The sequence below is a fragment of the Arvicanthis niloticus genome, chromosome 8 (genome assembly GCF_011762505.2).
Source record: "Arvicanthis niloticus isolate mArvNil1 chromosome 8, mArvNil1.pat.X, whole genome shotgun sequence".
NCBI classification, from domain to species: domain Eukaryota; kingdom Metazoa; phylum Chordata; class Mammalia; order Rodentia; family Muridae; genus Arvicanthis; species Arvicanthis niloticus.
In genome coordinates this window covers 16,530,425-16,553,651 of record NC_047665.1, presented here as the reverse complement: position 1 = coordinate 16,553,651, position 23,227 = coordinate 16,530,425, and the positions used below count along the sequence as shown (strand labels likewise).

The following is a 23,227-nucleotide window of genomic DNA, read 5'->3' as shown; positions in this document are numbered from 1 at the left end:
CACCCTGGCCCACTAGCTGCAACACCCGCATCATCTCTATTACGTCCAAATGAATTACAAACATCTCATTTGCACGTGCTATTTATGTGGTCAACCACAAACAAACCAACCATTTGCCCATTAGGCAAACAGCCAACACGGACCCAAAGAAAACCTTCCTGACGGAATTCTTCAGGATTACACGGCCCCAGAAAGTCCTGCTGGAAATCCATGATTTGGGCAAGTCTTGGGGGAGCGGAAGGCAAGTCAGGACAGTTAAGTCCATGTAAAGTCCAGATGAAGAGAATGCTATATTGTTACAAAGCCTGAGGTATGAACAAGAGGCCGAGCTCAGCAGCGCCTCCTCTGTTGTGACCTGAGCTGGCTGTCTGCAGACCGGCAACAAACAAACAGCCCAAACCAAGCTTCCATTCTACCATAAAAGGCAAAAAGGGAAAGGGAAGACCACTGAATGTTCTGAGTTGACAATCTTAATTATAAAAGCCACCAGCACTATTCCAAAACAAAATCAATGACAAAGAAAAAAAAAAAAAAAACAGTTCTGTAGCTGGACAGAGCCCACGGCTGCCAGTGAGGTCTGAAGGACACCAGAGGGTCTGCTGTGTATCCATGACTACAGAAAGCTCTCCTCGGCTACCTCACCGCCAGGACGTTGATGCTAATTGTGGAGCGTATTCTCTGTCACAATGGTTCTTGACACCTTATCTATGAGTTCTCACTCAAAAAGGAGGGAGATATCACTCATCTCTCAAACGGGTAAACTGCCCAGAAGAGTAGCCACATGGTTGCCAGCAAGAGACTCAGCAGGTAAAAGCACTCGCTGCCAAGCCCAAAGACCTGAGTTCAAATCCCTGGGACCCACATGGAGGAAATTTAAAAAAAGCAAAACAAAACAAAACAGTTCTTACAAGTTGACATCTGATCTCTACCCATACCCATACACACACACACACACACACCCCACAAGCAATCCATGTTAAAAAAAAAAAAAAAAACTCCTTTAAAAATAAAATTAGAATAGTCATATGGCAAAGCTAGAATTAAAGCCTAGCTCAGATATTTTGGGGCTCGCCTTCCACTCAGAATGTTTTTCTACCATTCTCCTGGCTTAAAACCCTGCAACAACCTCTCATTCTGATAGGGAATAGACAACCATATTCCTGACTGTGTCTACAGAATGTGCTCTTCTATTTCTGCTTACCAACTGAGAGCTCGCTAGACTCTCCTACCATTCAACTCTCACACGCAGCAATCCCCCAGCCTCCACCCCTCTACCTCACACTACCTCTCTCCTCCTTGGCTCAAAGGCCCTTTCCTTGAGAACTTGCCCAGCTCCCCATCCTGGACTCTGCCATGGTTACTGTTCCTTCATTACTCCTGTGTCCACTTTACAGCAAGCTGTGCCAGGGTGACGACCAGGTCTGTTTGGCTCACTGTCATACTCCTGTGTCCACTTTACAGCAAGCTGCGCCAGGGTGACGACCAGGTCTGTTTGGCTCACTGTCATCTATCCCCAGTTCTAGAATTGTGGGTCAGGACCTCCTAGGTGGTTGCATACAGAATGTGGGGGTCACAAACAGCTTGACAATGCCAAAAAGGTTTCTGAACACGCAACTAATAAACATTAGCTCAAATCAAATGTGTAACAACTCTAAGTTTTCCCAGGGCTTGCTCGGTTTGCAACCTGTGACTTCACGGCTGTCTCTGCTTTGAGATACATACCAGCATGCCATGCAATGCCAATACACTCTGCCTGACACACCGTGGCCCGGATTTAAAACTACTGTGTGTCAGGCATTGGAATGTCTTTACACTTGCAAGTGTAAAGTTTTCAGTTCTTATAGAAACAGTAAGGGGGTGATTTTCCAAAACAATGATTTGTGCTACGTTCCTGCTGTCATTCCCCAGCATGTAACACCACCAGAGGAATTGTATTATTTTTGAGTGCTTGGTTTAAAAACTGCTGTTAGAGATGCTGGCAGGAATTTCAGAGTATTTGATTTTTGGGTTTTTCTTTTTCCTTTTTTAAATCATTAAATGAATTTTGGCTTGGGATTAGAAGAGAATTTCCAATACTTTCTGAAGTGGCTCCAAACGCTCATCTGCTATTCTGTATCATGTGTTTATGCGAAACAGTGTTCCTCTCACCATTGACAATTATACAATCAAAATATTGAGCAATTCTGAAAATCAATGAAGATGTATGACTCCCTGAGTCAAGTATTCAGTGAAGACGTTCTTTATGAAAAAAGAAAAAGACAAGTACATCAATCTCATTAATATGCACATTTGCTTTCATCTTTAATATGTGGAAAAATATAAGTATAACCACAAAGTCGTTTGAAATAAACTTGTTATTCTCAGTGTTTGATTTATACAGCTGTGGTATACACCTATATACCCTCGGGTCACACAAACACTCCTTGGACAAAGTTAAAGAAGCCCATGGTAGGCAATGCTTCTTCTACTCTCCTTCTTCCAGGAAAAGCTGGCTGGCACTCATCCTGGGCTGTCCTCTGTCAGGTCTGGCTCAGTGCCTGGGTGTAGGAGAGGATGTTTACAGAAAGTAAACACACAGGTAACTTGGAACTCTGTATCAGAAGGATGCAGCCATAGGATGTAAGCACTGGTAACACTTGAAAGTGACCATGTTTATATAAAATAGGAGTGTGTTTTTTACCAACGGGGGAGGGGGGGGGAATGCCTTATTTTGGTTAGCCACCGATTTGACAGTCTTTTGTAAATTTTTAAAGGATTATTCTTTCACAATGTCTCATATATATATGTGTGTGTGTATGTGCATATATATATATATATATATATATATATATATATATATATATACAACATATGTGTGTGTAGCACTTTGATCACACACACACCACACACACACACCACACAACTCTTTCTTATTTACCCAGTTCTTCTCTACAAGTTTCTCTCTTATTAAAGTCTTTCCATAAGGACCTGCTGGCTTACCCTAGATTATCCTGTTGTTATTAAGGTAACAGGTCACAGACACTGCCAGTCCCTGACCTCGGTGGGCTTGTGCATCCTATAAAGTAAATTCCCTCTGGAGCTGACTTGCTTCTGGGAGGAGACAATTATGGCATCTGTTTGTGAGGCATGTTTCCTCTGCCTGCAGTGCCTTTCCCAGTCTCTTCGTTTCCCAAGCCTTCCTCTTCTCTCTGGGAAGATTCCTCAGTTTACCACCTCTGTCCCACCAGTCCCAATGGTCAAATCCTCATGTTATTGTACACAGTTCTCTTATACCATCTGAAACCCCTTCACTGCACAACTAGAAGCTGTTTGTTTGTGGCACTGGTGACAAAATCGGGTCCTATGGAACAACAGTAAGCATTCTTAATCCTTAATTCATCTCTCCAGCCCCTAAATACTCTTTAAAAGCTGCAATTGCGTTCTTTGCATCAATATGCAAAACTATGTCTTCAGTCTTCAAAGACTATTTGGAATAAACAGTCTAAATGGAAGGTGGCCTGCAACAACCTGCTCTGAAAGGCCGTGTCCATGTTCTCCTTAGAGAGGTGAGTGGACAAATTACTAAAAAACCCCAGGTAATCCAGAGGCCTGGCCCAAGGGAACCAGAGTGAACAACAGAAGAGGTCTGTCTGTTGCAAGGCAACTCCAGAGCAGAGCCCTGTGTGGGATGCTGACAGTGGCAGGAAGGCTGAGTGGAGGGAAGGAGGGAGGCAGGCTTCAGCAGACAAACAGGTCTTAAGATCCCTGTCTCTAACTGTCCCCAACTGAAATGCTCACACTGAAGTGCTCACAAACTTGATGGTAAGCCAAAGTCTCTGGGAGGCTCTGCAGTAAACTGATTTAATGTCATTTCATCTTAAAGCCATACTCCCCTCTCCAGTAAGGAGCCACATCCACTACAAGGAAAGCTGAACAAACCCCAAGTCACACTAGCTAGATAATACAGTCGTCACCTTTGCTTTATAAAGAAAAAAAGACCTTATGTACATAACTACTTTTTTTTTTTTTTTAGCAGTGGCCCAAGTAACCTGCTTCATGAAATCATTTTGAAATTTTCTAGATTTGAAAATAAACGCAAACAGCTGAGTGTTTTATTAGCGCTGTGGTCACTTCCATAGGGTATTCTGAAATGAAGCAATGGGTGTGTCCCTTTGCTGGAGCCCTCAGAGAGGACACAATGGAAAGGGACATCTGCCAAAACCTAGGAGAAACAAGGTGGAGAGAGGAAGGGAGGAGAGGCCAGCAAGGCCATGCACAGGAAGAAAAAACTCATTCTTCCTGTACAGCGAAGACCAGGCTGTGTCTCTGGGGTTCCTAGCTGGCCCCTAACTACCTTAAACTCATAACTAAGTCATAACCCCAGAGAGATGACATAAGAAGGAAGAGATGGACGGGGACCAGGCTCGGGATGAAGTGCCTTTCGTGACTGCAGAAGCACCTGAGCCCCACCCCCAGAAACTACACTTAAAACCAGCCAGGTGAGGGCTAGCAAAATGGCTCAGCAGAGAAAGGCTCTTGCCCCTAAGCTTGGTGACCCAAGTTTGACTCCCAGATCCCACATGGTGGAAGGAGAGGAGTGATTCTCACTAGTTGCTCTCTGACCTCTACGTATGCTTTGTGGCATGCACACATGTGACACCCACATACATAAGCCAAATGAATATTTTTTAATCTGGGTGTGGTATCATCCAGTTGTAATTCCAGTGCTGGGAGGCAGAGGGGACAGATGGCTCCCTGGAGCTCACTAGCCATCCTGCCTAGTCCATTTGGCAAGCTCTGGGCCAGTGAGAAAACTTGTCTCAAAAAATAAAGTGGATGCTAAGGTTACCCTCCAGCCTCGACACACATACACATATGTACACACATACCTGTGCACACATGTATAGTACATACATCTTACACACACATGTGCACATACACCTGTATATATACATGTGCACACATACTATAAAGGGAAGAGGAGGAGGAAGAGGAGGAGGAAGAGGAGGAAGAGGAGGAAGAAGAGGAGGAAGAAGAGGAGGAAGAAGAGGAGGAGGAAGAGGAGGGCTCATCTGTACAGTTACGCAGGAATGAGGCATTATTTTCAGACTGACATGACTCAAGTCAAGAGCTGGAGAAAATCCCAAAGAGGCCTTTCTTTTACAAAGAAAGAAAGAGAGAGAGAGAGAGAGAGAGAGAGAGAGAGAGAGAGAGAGAGAGAGAGAGAGAAAGAGAGAGAGAGAGAGAGAGAGAGAGAGAGAGAGAGAGAGAGAGAGAGAGAAAGGAAATGTGCCTATAGTGATAGAAGAATCGACAGCCTTGAAGGTTTAAAAGGCCAAGTGACGTGGAAAATTCAGAGTTCATATTGTTTTCTACAGAACCACTGAGAAGCCAAACCTAAGAACAGAAAAATAATCCTGTACACATCCCAATCCTTTACAGATGGCTCCCCATCTGATATGACAAGAGCCCCCAAACTTAACACTAAATGAAAGAAGTCTTTGAATACCATTTTCACTATGATTCTAATTACACAAGACTTCAAAAATAAAAAAGGTCAAAACTAAAAATAAATCACTTGGGGGATCCCGGGTCAATGTAAAACCATTCTGTCGAGAACAGAGGAACGATGGCCGCCATAGTCGGGGAAGTAACATTAGCAGGGCAGGTGGAGAGAACAGTGTACTGTCCACCCCTTTCCTGAAGACTGGCTCTGTTTCTTCCGCTGGACACAGAGTTACACGGGTGTATGCATGTGCTGTTATTCTTTGGTGGTGGACAGCTCACACTATCAAAGATAATGTCCTAAAAAAAAAAAAAAATTTGTGACTCTCTTTAAGTCTTCAGGAGAAAAGGAATTTAAAACACACAGCGGATGGGGCAGGAGGGACCGAGTGTTAGAGACCTGTCAAGCCAGTGAGGTAAAGAGCGGCCCAGGAATTTAGTCAATTCTTCACAACTAAGACAGGAAAGTCTCCCCTGGTACAAAAACTAGGGGGTGCTACACCCCGGTCCCCAGGAGTCTGGTAGTGGTAAGTAGTCTTTTTTTTTTTTTTTTCTTCAGGCATATGGAAAGACACCACGTGATAATTACGAGGGGATCTTCTTCACAGTGACTCCAGTAAAGGACACAGATTCTTCACAAACTGCTATAACTACCCAGGCTAGTAAAACAGGATGCAGAATCTTCCCAAGATTTAAAGATTCCATAGAAGTCCCTTAAGAGGCTTTCCCAAAGGCCCCTAAATCTCCAGTCAGCTGTTTGCCACAGCTGAGCTGCAAACATGATACAAGTCTTCACTTCTCACCTTGGGCATCAGTAAAGATGAAACTCCCCAGTCACTAAGATGTACCCAGCTTAGACGCCCCAGCAGAGTAACCTGTAGTATCCACAGAGCAAGCTCTCACTCTCTCAAGACAGGCCATGTCACAAGCTTTTAACAGCCAATGCACCAACACGCACAAAATGCTTTATTTTAATATCTGATCCAGGAATTTTAAAATAATTTTTGTTCAACCTTTTTTTTTTCAGTCCCAGAATCGCTGTAAGGTACCATGGACAGAGGTACTAATTACACATTTGAGGTATGATTTATTAGGATGCCGAGAAACGTCACGTAGACAGGTAGACACAGGACCCGGTCTTAATTTGAAATGTTTTCCTGACAACCAATTACAAAACTAGTTAGGGCTGCCTTCAGATTGAGGATTTTTCTGTACAAGTGGAACTGTGAGGTGCCCGTGAGATATTTTGAACACTGTCCATTCAAAGTCCAACGTATAGCGGTGACCTTCTTTGGACGATATAAAAGCTGACATTTTCCTTGGCTTAATCGATAGAAATTCTTTACGAAGTAAACTCTGTAATACTAGGACTTGACAGGTCAGATGAAATATCTATAACAATAAATAAAATTTCTACCAAGGGCAGTTTCTCTTAAAGTTTGCACTAACTGTAAACTTAATATATATGCTTTCTCCCAACGGTTACTAACACTACTGAGCAAGGACAAAGACCTCTGGGAAGGACGACATTAACAGCTCGGAAGACGTGGATCAGAAGGGGTATAAAGCAGAGTGTGACGGTATACTCCTGTAATCCAAGCACTCGAAAGGCTGAAGCAAAAGGATTGCTGTGAGTGCAAGGCTGACCTAGGCTGCACAGTGAGGACCAAATTTTTCTGATTCCTGTGTAGCTGGGTATGAAGTGAAGGCTTATCTGGGTCAGAAGTACCATCGATGAATCTTTACCAAGCCCAGGTTACCTGTTCTGCCTGTCCCTTATATCACAGAGCACCCAGGAAAGCAGAGGGCACGTGGATGTATTCTCAAGAGAATGCCTAAACATGGTCTCTGCATCGGTTTCAGATTATCCTCCTGCCCTCAACCAAACACACCCTATGGAAGAAAGAAAACATCGCCAAAAGCTTCGAAACCATGTGGATATATGGTATTGTTCTCGGAGACAAATACCCAAGCAGGAGGAGCTATGAGTTCAGAGGCTAGTCCACAGATGCAGGAGATGAGAAGACACCATGATACCAAGGATGTACAAGATTGGAGCAAAGAGGTTTCCTTGCAAACTGATGAGAAGTGGACAGGGACGAGAAGCAACAATGAGGCTGGGCAGAGTGGCTCATGTCTGCAAAAGACTGAGGCAGAGGGATTGCCATAAACTTCAGGCTAGCTTAGCTACATGCTGAGCTCCAAGCCAATCTGAGCTACAGAGTAAATTAGCTTGTCTCAAAAAACAAAAAGAAATGAAGAAAATGAATGAGATGAAGAATAGAGCAATCTTTTACCAAAGTGTGAAGATCTTGGGAAGAGCTGATTTAGGGGAGGAAAGGGGGCTTTGGTTATAAATGTGCCAACTCTGAAATTGCTTCACGAGGAAGGAAGCAGCCAGTGTAGACAGATATACAAGAGGTCAAAAATAAAGGCTTGTTGGGCCTGGGACCTGAATGAAAGTGGTCTAGTCCATCAGATTGCATGAGGCGAATACATACAAGGTAGCCTTCTTCACGGCTACTTTGAAGAAACAGACCAACTCTGGCATGCTGCCGAGAGAAAGCAACTGCTTTCCTGCATGTTTGATGAGGGGGCACCATAAACAGGGTACATCCATGGGAAGGAGTAGGTTATCCATGGTGTGTGGGGGGCATGTGTATGTGGGGGGATGTGGGGGGCGTGTGTGTGGGGGGCGTGTGTGTGTGTGGGGTGTGGGGGGGCATGTGTGTGTGTTCATGCTCAAACACACAAGCATGCAAATGCACATGTACATTGTACTTAAATGTTAAATTTTCCACCACAATAATTAAAAACATGTTTGATTAATAGCATTCACTCACTCAGAATAAAGTAGCATCTAACATAGTGATCAAGCTCGGCGGTGCTATTTGTTCTAAGCGTCTGTTCATGAATTAGGAGACACCAGAATGTCAGACCTGGAAATTAGTTATTAGTGAGGAAGATATTTTGGAGGAAGAGAAGCAGATGGGTGAGAAGCCTATGCAGCCACACACACGGCTGTGTTTATTAAACACATCAATCATTCCTATCCTGACCCCGACTGACGGACACTGCAGCACAGGAGGCTGCCGAACTTACAGCCTGTATAAACCAATTATCTTGTGGTAAAGGTGCCGGGAATGAGCGCATACAAACCAGTCTGTATGCCACGCTGCTATTAATTCTCAGAAGGAAACATTTGTCTTTTGCCAACAGATACAGTGGCTGAAGGGTTGGTTCCTGGAAAGTTACATGATGTCCTCACATGTTTATGTGTCTCTAGCTCAGGTAACTGGATGAACATAGTCTCAGAGTTTGTGGTCAAAAATGTCCAAAACACTCCAAACTTGTGTCGGGTGAGGTTTAAAGAAACATTTTCACACAAGTCAGAAGCAACCACAGGAGGAAAACGAGCATTTCCAGAGACCACGCAGTTCAGGACCTGAGGACATCACTTTGTCAGTCATATTAGGTGTCACCACCAAAGACCACAGAAGCCAGGATGAGTAGTTTTCAGGACTAAGAAGGAAAAGGAAATCCGGAATTTATTTTGCTCTGCTACATCTTACACACCAGAAGCAGACTAGAAGAAACACTGGCCTTCCCATCAACACCTGCCCTCTGTGGTCTGCATCATGATGTCTGTGACACTGTAATAACAGAACACCAGTGTCTAAAGGTCTCCTCCAGCTCTCAGGAAGGCCACATGTGTCAACTGACACTGTAAAATAGCCATTCAAAAAAAACTATCAAGTTCAAGCAGGCAGAGGTGGTCCATGACTTTTTACCACTTAGAACGCAGAGGCAGGTGGATTTCTGAGTCTGAGGCCAGCTTGGTCTATGTAGTGAGTTCCAGGAGAGCCAAGGCTACACAGAGAAACCTTATTTAAAAAAAAAAAAAAAAAAAAAAAAAAAAAGCTTACAAGGACATTTGGGACATTTGTAAGAATGCATGGCCAAGGTCACTGCAAATCACGAATGTCAACTTCAGAATGACATGGGACACACTAACCACTCGGTGTGACTTTAGAAAGCCTGGCAGATAATAGCAATGTGAATAAATGTTAAGTAAAATCATCAACACTAAAAATAACACAAAAGCTAGCCACTATGAGCCAGGGCTGGAGAAATGGCTCAGCAGCTAAAGGTGTCTCCCCCTCTCCCACCTTTGGCACCTACCACCTGAGTTGAAGGCTTGGGAAGTGTACGGTAGAAGAAAATAGGCAACCCCAAGACTTGTCCTCTGATGGCCACATGTGCACCACACATGTATACACACAACACAGATACATTAAATAAAATATAATAAAAAATATTAAAAACAATCAGGACTGTATGAGCCTTCTGGAATGATCTCTTATCACATTTAGGGACTCAAAAAAAAAAAACTTTAACAAAGCAGCTCTTTAAGAAAAAAAATAGTAATACATCATCATTGGTTTTTAGAGAAAAGGTCTTGTGATGTCCCACCAGACTAGCCTCATGACCCTCCCACCTTGACCTCTTGATGGCTGGGATTACAGGTGTACACCATGATATCTGGGCCATAATGAATTTTTCTACTGTTATCTCTTTTGTAATGATTAGAATAAAGTATATGGTATTTATCTTCTTGTCACTGTGTTGGAACACCCAGTAAGGAACAGCTTAAGGGAAGAAGGCTTCATTTTTGGCTCAAAGTTTAAGAAGAGGAACAGTGCATGGTGATAGGAAAGGTATAGCAGCAGGGGAGGAGCCTGCTGGTCACATGACACCAGGGGTGGAGCCTGCTGGTCACGTGACCACAAAGAGCCTCCACCTCCTAAAGGTTCCACAACCTTCCAAAGCAGTGTTCCATCATACAAGTCTGTCTAGTTAATGTTCTACTGCTGTGCTGAGACACCATGACCAAGGAAAGTCTTAGGGAAGAAGGCATTTAATCGGGGCTTGCTTACAGTTTCAGAGGGTCAGTCTGTTGTCATCCTGGTGGGGAGGATGGCAGCGTGCACGATGGCATGCTTGCTGCTAGGGCAGTAGCCATCTGCGGGCAACAGACAGGGAGAAACACTGGGCCTAGTGTGAGCTTTTTCAAACCTCCAATCTCATTCCACAGTGACATACTTCCTCCAACAAGGTCACACCTCCTAGTCCTTCTCAAATAGTCCCTGGTGCCTGGAGGCTATGGAGGCACCATAGCCTCAAACCACCACAGACCCCATAGGGGACAGTTCATATACACCATCCATTTTAGGATAAAACTGAATCCAGGACCCGGTTTTACCTTCTTTTCCTATTTGTCAGTAACGAGGCCTTACACTGAGGCTAACCTGCACATAATTCCACCACTGTGATAACCAACAGCCACCGAGGACACATGTAAAAGACGGTGATAAGGTACCTGCTACAGGAGTCTCTAAAGAACCCTAAGTCGAAGAAAAGGAGAGTTACACTCACCTGCAGTGCTTAAAGACTTGATACCATCAATAGTCCCCCTCCTCACTTCCCCAGTTATGGTCATGTGCAGTGGAAAGCAGAAATCAGGGCAAAAGTCGAAATTTGTTTTGAAGCTTTCATTCACAGTCATCAAACCACTGTGGAGCACTTACTTGGGAAGTGAACAAACTGTCAGCTTGCCTGGGGCTATGAGATTGCCTAGAAGAACTTTCACAGAATGCCTAAGCCCTGGGCTTCCGGATGCGTCCAGGGAGAGGAAATGACCAACACATTCCCCAGGTGAGGGATCCATTTCATGTAACAGACTCGATGTCCATGGAGATGAGAAATACTTTAACTTCCTGGAGACTGGGTGAGGAAAAGAACTCTGTGCTATCAGGAAAAACATGATTCAGATGCTATCTTGCTTTTCCTCAAGTTCTCTGACCTCACCAGTCATTCAACAGCCAGTGTCATTGCCAAGCTGGCTGGGTGGAGCGGAAAGTAGACCAGAGCCTAAGACCTGACGAGCATTGCCAGAACCTTCTTTGGGACAGGAGATCAGGGAAATAAGTAAGTTTCTACAAAGGGGTTGGCAGTGGGTGCTGCTCCTGTGCTAACCAGCCTTCTCCAGCCCAGGATCACCTGGTCTTTATGATAATACACAGCATTCACAAAGCTGACATGTCCGTTTACAGATAGGGGCTCAATCCAAGATGTCAATCACCTGGCCTGAAATTTGGTAGATTCAGACCTAAACACCGTTGCTCTGGGTTCTAAGTCCCATGTTTTCTACACTAGTTGAGAGCCACGATTATTTTCAATTGAGAAGGGGCCTTTCTAAAAATACCAGCGAGACACATGCATGCACACAGCTTGTGGGAGGCACAGTGTTCTTCATGTGTCCTCACTGAGAGAGGGTTGTGTACATGCATATCCTGAGACCCAAGGGTCAAACGTCCCCAGGACGTAGTGTTATTTCTGGGCCTAGGGTTTTGCCATTGGCTCATTGGTTACTGGTTTACCCTGAGGCTAAGTGTAGAATTATCATCTTGGTTGTGACTTCTACTAACTTAGACAAATTCTTTTCCCTTCTCTCATGTTCTTCAAAAGGGCTATTAAAGACAACTCACTTGCATGAGACAGCCTTCATGGAGACATTCAGGGCATGGCCTTCGAGTCTATTCTAAGTGGAGTTAGTAAGCATCTACTAAACACACGGACTTGCTAACAAGAACTGATGGAAGAGATCCCTGGGAGAACTAAGGTCCCTTTTTGTGTGTCATCCTTGCGCAGGGGCTATGCTAATCATCTCTGTATCATTCCAATTTCAGTATAGGTGCTGCCAAATCGAGCATATAATGTCCCTTTTTAAAAAATATTTTTACTTTTAAGGGTATGCATCTAAGTGTAACTATGTACATCTCATACATACAGGTGTCCACAGGTCAGAAGAGTGTACTAAATACCCTGGAACTAGAGTCACAGGCAGCTGTGAGCCACCATGTGGGTGCAGAGACCCAAACCAGTGTCCTTTACAATGATAGTAAGTTCTCTTTACCATGAGGCCATCCCTCTAGCCTCAAACCAGGCCTTCCTGTATGGCTATATTGTGGAAAGATCAGGGACAATATACTGCACCACGGAGTCTTTGTTTTTATAATGCCAATACATCCCAGACTAGACAGTAGAGGACACTTAACAGTGTATGGGCCCATGAAATGTCAAGAAGCAGCCTTAAAATAATTCCACTACCAGTCCTGATGATAATAGCCACACCCTGTCACTGGAAACAACAAATTCCAAAAAGTTCAAAGGCAAAATAAGCCTTCCTAATCCTCCTGCCTGGAGATGAACAGCCATTGGTGGTACAATGGTGAATGCTCATCCTTCCAGATCTCTTTCATCCTTGGTGCTTCTCAGACCTGTCTCCAAACTGAACCGGATCAGCATCAACTGCAAACTTCCTCCAATGACAGACACATCTGCCCACTGCAGACCTACTGGATAAGACACTCTCGGGGTGAGACACAGCCACGAACTATAACCAGTCCTCAGTGCTATGATACCGTGGTATGATACACTCTGGGCTCACATGTACACATGCAGACACACACGCACACGAGTCCTCTCTCCAACATGCGAATGTGGAGCACACAGTGTTTAAAATTTAAAGTTCACACTTGGCGTCTTCAGACCGCTAGTTTGAAAGCTGCCTAAATATTGCATAAACACTTCACGGTTTGCCTGAATGCCTTGCACACGGGTCAGCAGTGCTGCAAAATGGTTCATATAGCAAATGCAATTAAACACCAAGAGCCAGTCAGACCAAAACAGTGTTGGCTGAATACACAAGTCATTTAGCAAGGCTAGGGTCCAGTGGAATCCATTTTAGACACTTCTGAGCAGTTACCTAAGGTGTTCAAATTATTTTTAAAGTAAGGAGAATTTTCATTAGCCGCTCTGCATCCCTGTCCATGGGTCTGTCCGTGGGCCTATTTTTGGTTTCTTAGAAACTTGACTTGCTATCCAACATTCCAGCACTGAACAAACACTTCCTGGCTCATCAATGTGACACACAGGAACTGGCACCTAAACACTCTGGCTGTGCTCCACCCCTCAAGTACAACAGAGCACCACCATACAGCCCTAGCATGGGGCTCCCACACTGCCCTGTAGGACTCAGCACAGGGGACTTAGACTTAGGGAGGAGGGAGCCTGAGGCCACAGAGGAGGAAAATCGGGTGGAGAGAAGCGGTGCTTGACTTGGCCAAATTACTTCTCCAGTCCTAGATTACAAAAACAAACCCAGCTTTGTGACCCTGCCCTCAGCATTTAAACCTTCTGGGAACTCAGTTTCCTCTTTCATTAAGAAGGGGAGTCAAGGGGCTGGAGAGATGGCTCAGTGGTTAAGAGCACTGACTGTTCTTCCAGAGGTCCTGAGTTCAATTCCCAGCAACCACATGGTGGGTCACAACCATCTGTAATGGGACCTGATGCCCTCTTCTGGTGTATCTGAGGAGAGCTATAGTGTATTCATATACATTAAATAAATAAATAAATAAATCTTTTTTTTTTCTTTAAAAAAAAGTAGAGTCAAGTGTGGTACACATCTGTACTCCAGGTATTCAAGAGGCAGAGTCATGTAGATCACAAGTTCTGCCAACAGGGCCACAGTGTAGGGCTCCAGCAACAAACAGTACACATACCATATAGTACAATGCCATAGAGAGAGAGGAGGAGGTGGAAACACCAGCGATGGTGGCGCATACTATAAATTTCATCATCTAAGTCAAGGCCAGCCTGGGCTGCATAGCAACACCTTGTCTTTTTTTTGTTTGTGTGTTGTTGTTGTTTTTCTCGGCATGATTAGCCACTTCGACTTTAAGAGTGGTCTAGATGGGGACCTGCAAAGTATGTGCCGGTGGGGCAATCTTTTTTCTTGACCAACAAAAAGAAGACATTCCAACTGCATCCATCTACGGCACCAAGGGCAAAGCAGCACAATATAGCAGGCCAGACCAGCAGGGAAGGCATTCCAGGTGAACCCCAGTACAGGGCCTGCTTGCTGATTAAACCACTTTCCAGTTGAAGATGGGGTAAAACTCAAACCCTACTGAGCCTAGCTTCCCCACTTAGTGAGTTTCCAGGGCTGTGTGGGGATTAAAGTAGGAAGTGCTTGGAGCAATGGCACATCTATGCATGCATGAGTCCTTGTGACCAGCAAACATCTGCTATGAGCTTCAGTATTACTGGGATGGCAGAGGTCCCAGCTAAGAGATGGGGAGATAAAGGGTAGCCAAGGTCGGGGCAGAGTACTTGCCTAGCATGTATTAGGTCCTGGCTTCCATTTACAGCACCATACAAACATCTGTAAATATCATTAGTAGCCCTGAAACTACAAAACATACCTAACATGACCAGGACCTGGCATCATCAGAAAAGCAGTTTAGCCTGAATGAGCATTGAGTAAGCAAGATGGTTTAGACTGGTTTTAAAAAGGGCTGACTGTGTGAATCTAATGACCTGAGTTCAATCCACGTGGTGAAAAGAGAGAACTCAATCTTCTCAGTTATCTTCTGATTGCCACATGCACAAGTAACATGTGCACACACAACACACACACATACATATACATTCACACACACATATATACATTCATACACATATACACACATATATACACTTATTCACACACATACACACACATATATACATATATATACATTCACACACATATACATACACACATATATACACACATATATACATTCACATACATATATACATACATATATATACATATATACACATACATACACACATAAATATATATACACACATATACATACACACACATACATAACATACATATACATACACATATAAATACACATGCATGCATACAAACATATATATACATTCACACACATATATGCACATACACACACATATATATACACATACATATATACACATATATATACACACACACATATATATACACACACATAGATATACATACACATATATACACACATATATATACATACACACATATACACACACATATATATACACATACATATATATACACACACCATACAGTAACTGATGAAAACAAACACCCCAACCAATGCAAAAAGGAGAAATGAAGCACTAAGACCACTCAACCTAACATGTCTCCAGTACCATCCTTTGAATAAAGAAAATAATTGCATGAATGAGGAACAGAAATCAAAGCAATGCAGCAACTGGAATTTTCACTGGTCTGCAGTTTATTGGCCCCCACAGGTGTGGTCTTAGCTATTAGGGAACAGTAAGCCCCCAGTGCAGAAGCATAGCATCTGCCCCTTCACCTGTCTTTACCTGCAATGGAAAGCTTCAGACAAGCTTTCCTCCTGAAGGAAAATTCTGACTGCTTCACTCTCTGAGTGGGCTCAGCAGTGACTCCATAAGAGCCATGGGCACCTCCCAGGGTTCCTCAAGTGATTTCTGACATAGCTGGCATATCACTGTGCCCTGTTTTATGGAAGGACAATGTGGCGTAACTATGGCAACACAGCACCTGAGTTTTATTTTCTCTTAGAAAGCAAGAAGGGTCTTTTGTTATTCGATTTCACCTATATGGTGTCATTTAGGGTTGAGATTTACTTATTTTATTTCCCCAGGGCAGGGGAAATAAGAAATTAAAGATGAGATAATAGAAGCGTTTGGGGGAAGTCCAGGGAAGATTTTTCTACACTGTGACAAAGAAAGCTACATTTGATCTCTTACACTACTGTCTACTGGCAACAGGGGATTGGCCTGACGAGACCTTGTGAGGTGAGGGCAAAAGGTGTGGCGTGAATGCAATATTCGCTTGCCCCTGGGCAGGAAAGATGCCTGCCAGAGCTTTCACTACCTCCTCATCCCTAAATAGGAACTTTGCTTCCAAGGTGTTTGCAACTGAACTCAGTCAGGGCTTCCTGCTGCTTGGTGAGCACTCTACCAGCAAGCTAGGAAGATACCCTGTTCTCCAAGCTCCTGAAACTAGAAAGTCAAAGAAAATGTCCCAGCAGGGAGCCTTCCCCTCCTGTAAACAGAGTCCTCACTATCATATTAAAGAGACATCACGCAGGCAGTGGTGGTGCATGCCTTTAATCCCAGCACTTGGGAGGCAGAGGCAGGTGGATTTCTGAGTTTGAGGCTAGCCTGGTCTACAGATGAGTTCCAGGACATCCAGGGCTACACAGAGAAACCCTGTCTCGAAAAACAAAAAACAAACAAACAAAAGACATCAAAAATAATACCTTCACATTGACTGCACACCAATATGACCACCATCCAAGGTAACGTGTGACTCAATTTTTATCAGCAATTTGCATATACAGAGACTGTACTGTAAGGGTCCTTGGAGGAGTGCAGTTGTTCTAAAGCAAGACATTTGGGTTCTCCTCCTCAGTTATCCACAAAAGAAGCTAACAGAATATCCCCCAGAATACTGGGAAGGCTGAAGCCTGGTGTCAGCCAGAGTAGAAACATAGGTGACAGACAGAGGTTTCACATCTTAACAACTTACGAGTCACCCTGCACGACAAGCAAGCCAAGACCATGATGAACCAGTGGTGGGCAGAGCCACACCTGGACCAGCACTGCTTAGTTACAGGTACCTCTTGCCTTCTATTTAAACCTAAACTTGACATTAAGCATCCTCCCAAATGCATGGGGCGTTATTAGCGTCACCTCTTCCCACTGTGGCTGTATTCAATAAACCTCTTTGATTTGCTCTCCTTTTTCTTTTTTTTTTTTTTTTGTCTCAATTGGCATTACTGGGGACAGGTGGCCCCTTCTGCCTTGTTAGGGCTGCCAGGGCCCAGGTTTAGATCTTCAAAATTCCAATAATAACATGAGATTCACAAGGCTCTCACCTTGTAACCAGGACTTCTCAGAGTATGGACTGGAAGCAAACTCCTTGTGAGCTGGGCCACAGCAGGGCCCCCCTTATTAAGTGGCAACTATACTTGTGGACCCCTGATGGATAATCAATGAATCAAGTGGATCTGAGGCTGTTTGGGCTATCTTAATCATTGACCTGAGTTCAGAAGTCCAATTGTCAGTGATGACTCTCTTTGAATGAGGTGAGATTGGAACTATTTTTTCTTTTAATTTATGTTACTCCATAGTTTTCAAATTTTCTAACATAAATCATTTGCACATTAGCTGCTGTCCTAGGAAAATGAAATTTCACAGCCAGTTTGAAGCTCAAGCCCTAGGTAAGTTCTGCTGAGCCCCCATGGATCAGCTTTGACTTGGCTTTGAGTGAACACCGTTATCCTGTTATTATTCTCACAGGATTCAGGGAAAGCAGCCTTGTTCTCAGCTGCCTTCTCCTGTGCCTGGAAATGAAAAGGATCTGTGTGTGGCGTTTAGACGCACTGAGCAATCTCTCTAAATTCTAAATAACAGTCACATCTCTACTCATATCTTCATCATCTCTGATCCCTTTTCCTCTGAAGTACAGAGAAGGTTTCTTTGAAATTCTTCAATTCTTGAATTATTTACTTTAGATTTACATCAACTCCCTCAAGACAAACACAATTGTCCTCAAATCCCCTTCCTAACAAAGGAGGGTTATTTATACTCCTGCCATAGGAGGATCCAGGATCACTACTGGAACTCAGAGGCATTCTCTCCAACCCACTGTCTATTCACACACACAAATGCACCCCACACACAACCCCCCACATTGCATATACCACATACACACACCATTCACATATGCACACCCCCCCACACACACCATACACACAGATCACACACTACTCACACCACACCACACACACACACACCATACACACATATCACACACTACAGACACACACACACCTAACACACTTAGATACACATACCACACACAAACACACACCCCACAAAGATGCCCCATTTCTCCTTCCCCTAATAAGACTGAATTGTGCCTCAACCACCCAGCTTTGAGTTTCACACTTCATATGACTCCTAGACACATTAATAAATGAATGCTCCTTCTGTCAATTCATTTTTAAAAAATCGATTACAAAACCTTCAGAGGGAAAAGTGTGGACTCCCCTGATGCTTCTGAGACGCAGCCCTAGCTGGTCAGGAATCACTATACCACACAGCAAGTGAAGGCACAGGGGCTGGCAAGATGGCTCAGCAGGTGCTTGCTACCAGGCCTCATGACCTGAGTTTAGTCCATGGGACCCACATGGTGGAAGAGAGAACAAACTCCCACAAGTCGTCCTTTGACCACTACATATGCATCACAGCACATATGATCCCCCAATTAAAAAAAAATGAAAAAAAAAAAAAAAAACCTTAAGTGAAGTGGTAATAGCATGATAGCATATGTTTCAAGAGGCAAAGAAGCAGAAGAAACTCCACAAGTTCAAGGCCAGCCTGGCTACATAGAGAGACCCTGCCTCAAAAACCAACCAAATCAATAAAAAACAGGAAAAGGGATTTCAGCTCTCTCAAAACCCAACACTCTTCTCCTGCATAAGAGGAGAAAATGAGGGTAGTGGTGGGGGTGATCTCCTTCAGAGTCACAGGACTGCTGTCTAAAAATCAAAAACATTCTTACATTATTCAGGCATATAACCAAAAGCCAAGTTATCCTATCTAATTGCTACAAATGACGACTTTTAGGAAGATTAAATTACTCAGCTACAGCTAAATTAAAATGCAGATAAAATCTGAGGGTTTAAGTAGCTTGAAAGAGACCCTTAAGAGGTGAGCATGGTGACCCATGCCTATAATCCCAGCTTTAGGGAGACTGAGGCAGAAAAACTACTACCAGTTCAAGGTCAACCTGGGCTACACAGTGGAACCCTATCTCAACAAAACAAAATAAAACCAAACCCTAAGGAAGAGGGGGGTGGAGAGAGTACCTTAAAATCACATGATCTCTTTAAACCTTATCTCCTTTCACCTTACACTGAGTGAGTGCACAGGGCATGTTTGTTAATGGGGATGGTCTCAGTGAGAACACATGCACATATGCTGGCATACATGCCCACACACACACATACATGAACACATGCACCCCTCAGATCTCACATCGGTGCATCATACTCCCAAGCAATACCAGAAGAGAAAAAGGAAGTAGAGGCTTGAAGGAGTTGCAGGTTGTGTGTGCCAAGCTGGTGTCCTAGAAACAGAGCCCTGTTTGAGTCAGCTTGAGAAGCTGTACTCTAGGACTGTGGGATAGGCAGCTGCACATCAAACACTGCTACTCATTTGCATATTCACTGTAATTAAGGAGATGATGAACCATCACAGAACACAGGGACAGACACACACAATTAAATGCTCAACAGACACCCAAGACTGGAATGAATGAATGAATGAATGAATGGTCAAGAAACATGTATCCAAATGGCGTGACAGAACAACGAGAGCGGTATGCTGTCTTCCTGGAGCTCAGAGGGTAGAGACATAGGATGTGAGTTCAGAGCCCAGCAGTCACCTGTCAGCTGGCCACAAAGGTAAGTAACTCCAACTCCAAGTGATCCAATACCCAACGTGCTTTTCTGACCTTCAAAGCCATGTCCCCACCCTCTCGTGGACACACACACACACACACATACCACACACACACCACACACACACCACACACACCACACACAGAAATTAAATAAATCATGAAAGACTTCACAAATAAAGGAAACTGCCCATCTTTTATATTTTATATAGTGGACATTATCATATGGCAGACTTGAGACGTGTACTTATGACTTGAACCTAAAGCTAACTTCATACAAAGAATGAAGAAACCTATCCTTTCAGGAATTCAGCAGCCGTATCCAGTGAAATGTCAGAAATTAATATCTCAGTCTCCTGAGCAATTATGGATTCAATACAGTGCTTCAAGAGAAAAAGGGTCTCTCTCCTTCACTCCCTCACCGTATGCAGAAGCTTTCCTCCAGTTAGTTTAGAACAGAAAGCCTTAGGGATTAAAGTCCTTGTGGAACATGCATCTGCACCCAGACAGACAGTCAGACAGACAGACAGATAAAAGGACTATTCTCTACAGGCAGGGTGTATGCAGTTAATTTTTATTTACTCATTCCATAAAGCCAGTTCAATGCAGCCAACCCATCTCATGAAGTTTTATAGCCTAGCATGGCAAAACTCCCATGAAGACAAGGACATGGGTCATTTAACGCTAATGTAAATGCAATGGTTAGGCAATCAAACTGGCATAAACTACTTCTTTAAGACTCCCATTAATTTGTTCCAATTAAGGAAAGAAACACAATTTAAATCTTGGGAAGACTCTATGATGTACTAGGATGCCGGGCCCCTCTCCACTGCCTGGTCCCCATGCATCTGCTACAGATATTAACAAGAGTGTGACAAAAGATGTTTGCAGACAGCATTTCCTGCAAGGAAGACATAAGGCATTCTGGGTGTATCTTCCAAACAGATGTTCCAATCCCTGAAATCTAGTATTCAGCAAAGCAGTGGGGGTGTACTTCATCCAATACAACAGAGAAATGTGCTGGACTTGATGCGTTTGTATTTATAACAGCCCCCCCCCCCCCGGGGCTGTTCTATTTGAGCTCATTATCCCTTCAACATTTGCTGTCACTGAACAGATCTGTAAGAGTCTGAGAGTGCACGTGTTTGAAATGTCGTCTCAGGGAGGTGTTGGGGATGGGGTGCTCCACACACTCACAGGTGAACACTAACAACTTCTCAGCTCGATTTTCTTCGTGTGTACTTAATGTCCTAAGTCATCACCATTAGCCAATGGCAAGCTGAGCAGATCCCAGGCTTGGGGACTATAAGTACTCGCTGCCATCCTGGCATGGCCAGGGGTCCCTTGATGAGGAAACAATGACTTCCATCAAACAGCAAAGTCCTGACTAAGACCGGATCCTGAGAACTTCTCCGAGAGATATACATTTCTCAACAAACCAATGGATGATTGCACCAAAGCCCAACTCTGGGAACCAATGAGTTTACTGGGCTTCCTTAGAGGGCATGAGTGACCCCAAGGTAGCCACACCACTAGGCATGGATGCTGACTTCCCCCTAACTGCAGAGATGGCATACCCTCTTTAACCTTTCAGCCTCCACACCTTAACAGCTTCAGAGACCATGTGACCACATGCAAGTAGTGCAGAAGTACATACAAATGGCCAAGAGGTGCAGGAGGGAATGGCCAAGACCTCAGGTGAGGTGGTCCAATGACCATGTCCACCTCCTTCTTTGAGAGAATGTCTCGTTTAACAAGTCTATCTCAGGCATCTCTTGATGAAGACGATGGCTGTTTTATGCAGAAGACATTGTTCTATGGCATCCCACCTCTTCCCACACTCTCCTCCCCATTACATGGTGGAGGTAACATAGACCATTCTTTCATCTTTAGCCAGGCATTGGGCTCCCATGCTGTACCAATGATCTGGAGGAGATCAGGGGAGGAGAAACTGTGATCAGAAGATACCGAATGAGAAAAACCTTTATCTTCAATAAGATGTATAAATAAAGAGTGCTTGCTGCCTCCCTAGAAGAGTAGTGTATAACCTCCAGCACCCACACTGGGTGGCTCACAGCTACCTGTCACTCTGTCTCCAGGGGATCCAATGCTCTGTTCTGGCCTCTAAGAAGCGCTGAACTCATGTGTATATAAACACACACACACACACTCACACACACATCCATATACATCCCTATATAAAAATGACCATCTTTCAGAAGTTGGGTGAATTACTTGGGGCACCATCTGCATTCATGGTGAGACTTGACTGTTGTTGAGGGACCACTACAGTTATTACTTGTGCTCACCGTGAGCATTTCCTGGGACAAGAGCCTGTGACTTGCTTTGGTCACGTGGTGCCAGCAGTGATAGTGGCACTAATAGTTAAAAAGAAAGTAACAGAGACCAAGACGACGGACACTTTGCTCTGACCTGCTTTAAGAGCTCTGTGTTCACTCCTTTAATCTTTGAACACTAAAGTACTATCTTCATTTATGAGTGTGGAGAGTGGAGAGAAGGCCATGAGTTGATTAGAGAAACCTATTTAACACGGCAGTGGAGGGGCTGGCGAGATGGCTTGGCAGATAGGAGCACTTGGGGCTCTTGCAGAAGACCCAGGGTCAGTTCCCAGCACCCATTTCAGGTAAGTCCAGATCTAAAGGACCTGATGCTTTCTTCTAAATTCTTCAGGTACTGCACACAGGCACACACATACACACACTAGCACAAACATATATACACTCATGTACACACATAGGTACATACACAAGCACAAACATATACACCTATACTCATGCACACACACACACACACAGAGAGAGAGAGAGAGAGAGAGAGAGAGAGAGAGAGAGAGAGAGAGAGAGAGACAAGCACATTTAACAAAATTAAAATATTTTTTAAAAGCAATTGCATTGCAACAGGAAAAGAAAATCCACCATGGGTATTGTTTTCTGAAAAGATCAATTAAGGACTGGGCATGGTGGCTCACACCTGTAGTCTCAAGCACTCCAGAGGTAGAAGCAAGAGGATCAGAAGTTCAAGGCCATGCCCAGATAATATCGAGCTCAAGGCTAGCCAGGGCTATATGAGACCCTGTCTCCAAAACACAAACCGAACAAAACAACAGAAGGCATTGAGGAGCCCAGAGCCGTGCTTCTCAGAATGAAACGTGGAGACAGACCGCCCTGGAGTGTGTTTAAATACTGAGTTTTAATTCAGCACACCTGGTGTGGGACAGGAGCACCTGCATGTTCTAATGGGCTCCCAAAGTGGGCCAATTCTGCAGGTTTGCAAACCCCCCAAAGTGGTGAGGGGTTAGGGCATGCA

At 44.0% G+C, this 23,227-nt stretch overlaps 1 protein-coding gene and 1 pseudogene across 6 annotated transcripts in view; both read right to left on the bottom strand.

The window, feature by feature from the left end:
- Positions 1 to 23,227, bottom strand: part of Kif13a (kinesin family member 13A) — a 181,131-nt gene that overhangs the window by 124,162 nt on the left and 33,742 nt on the right. The window lies entirely within an intron of this gene.
- LOC117714488 (U6 spliceosomal RNA) lies at positions 12,158 to 12,257 on the bottom strand (annotated as a pseudogene).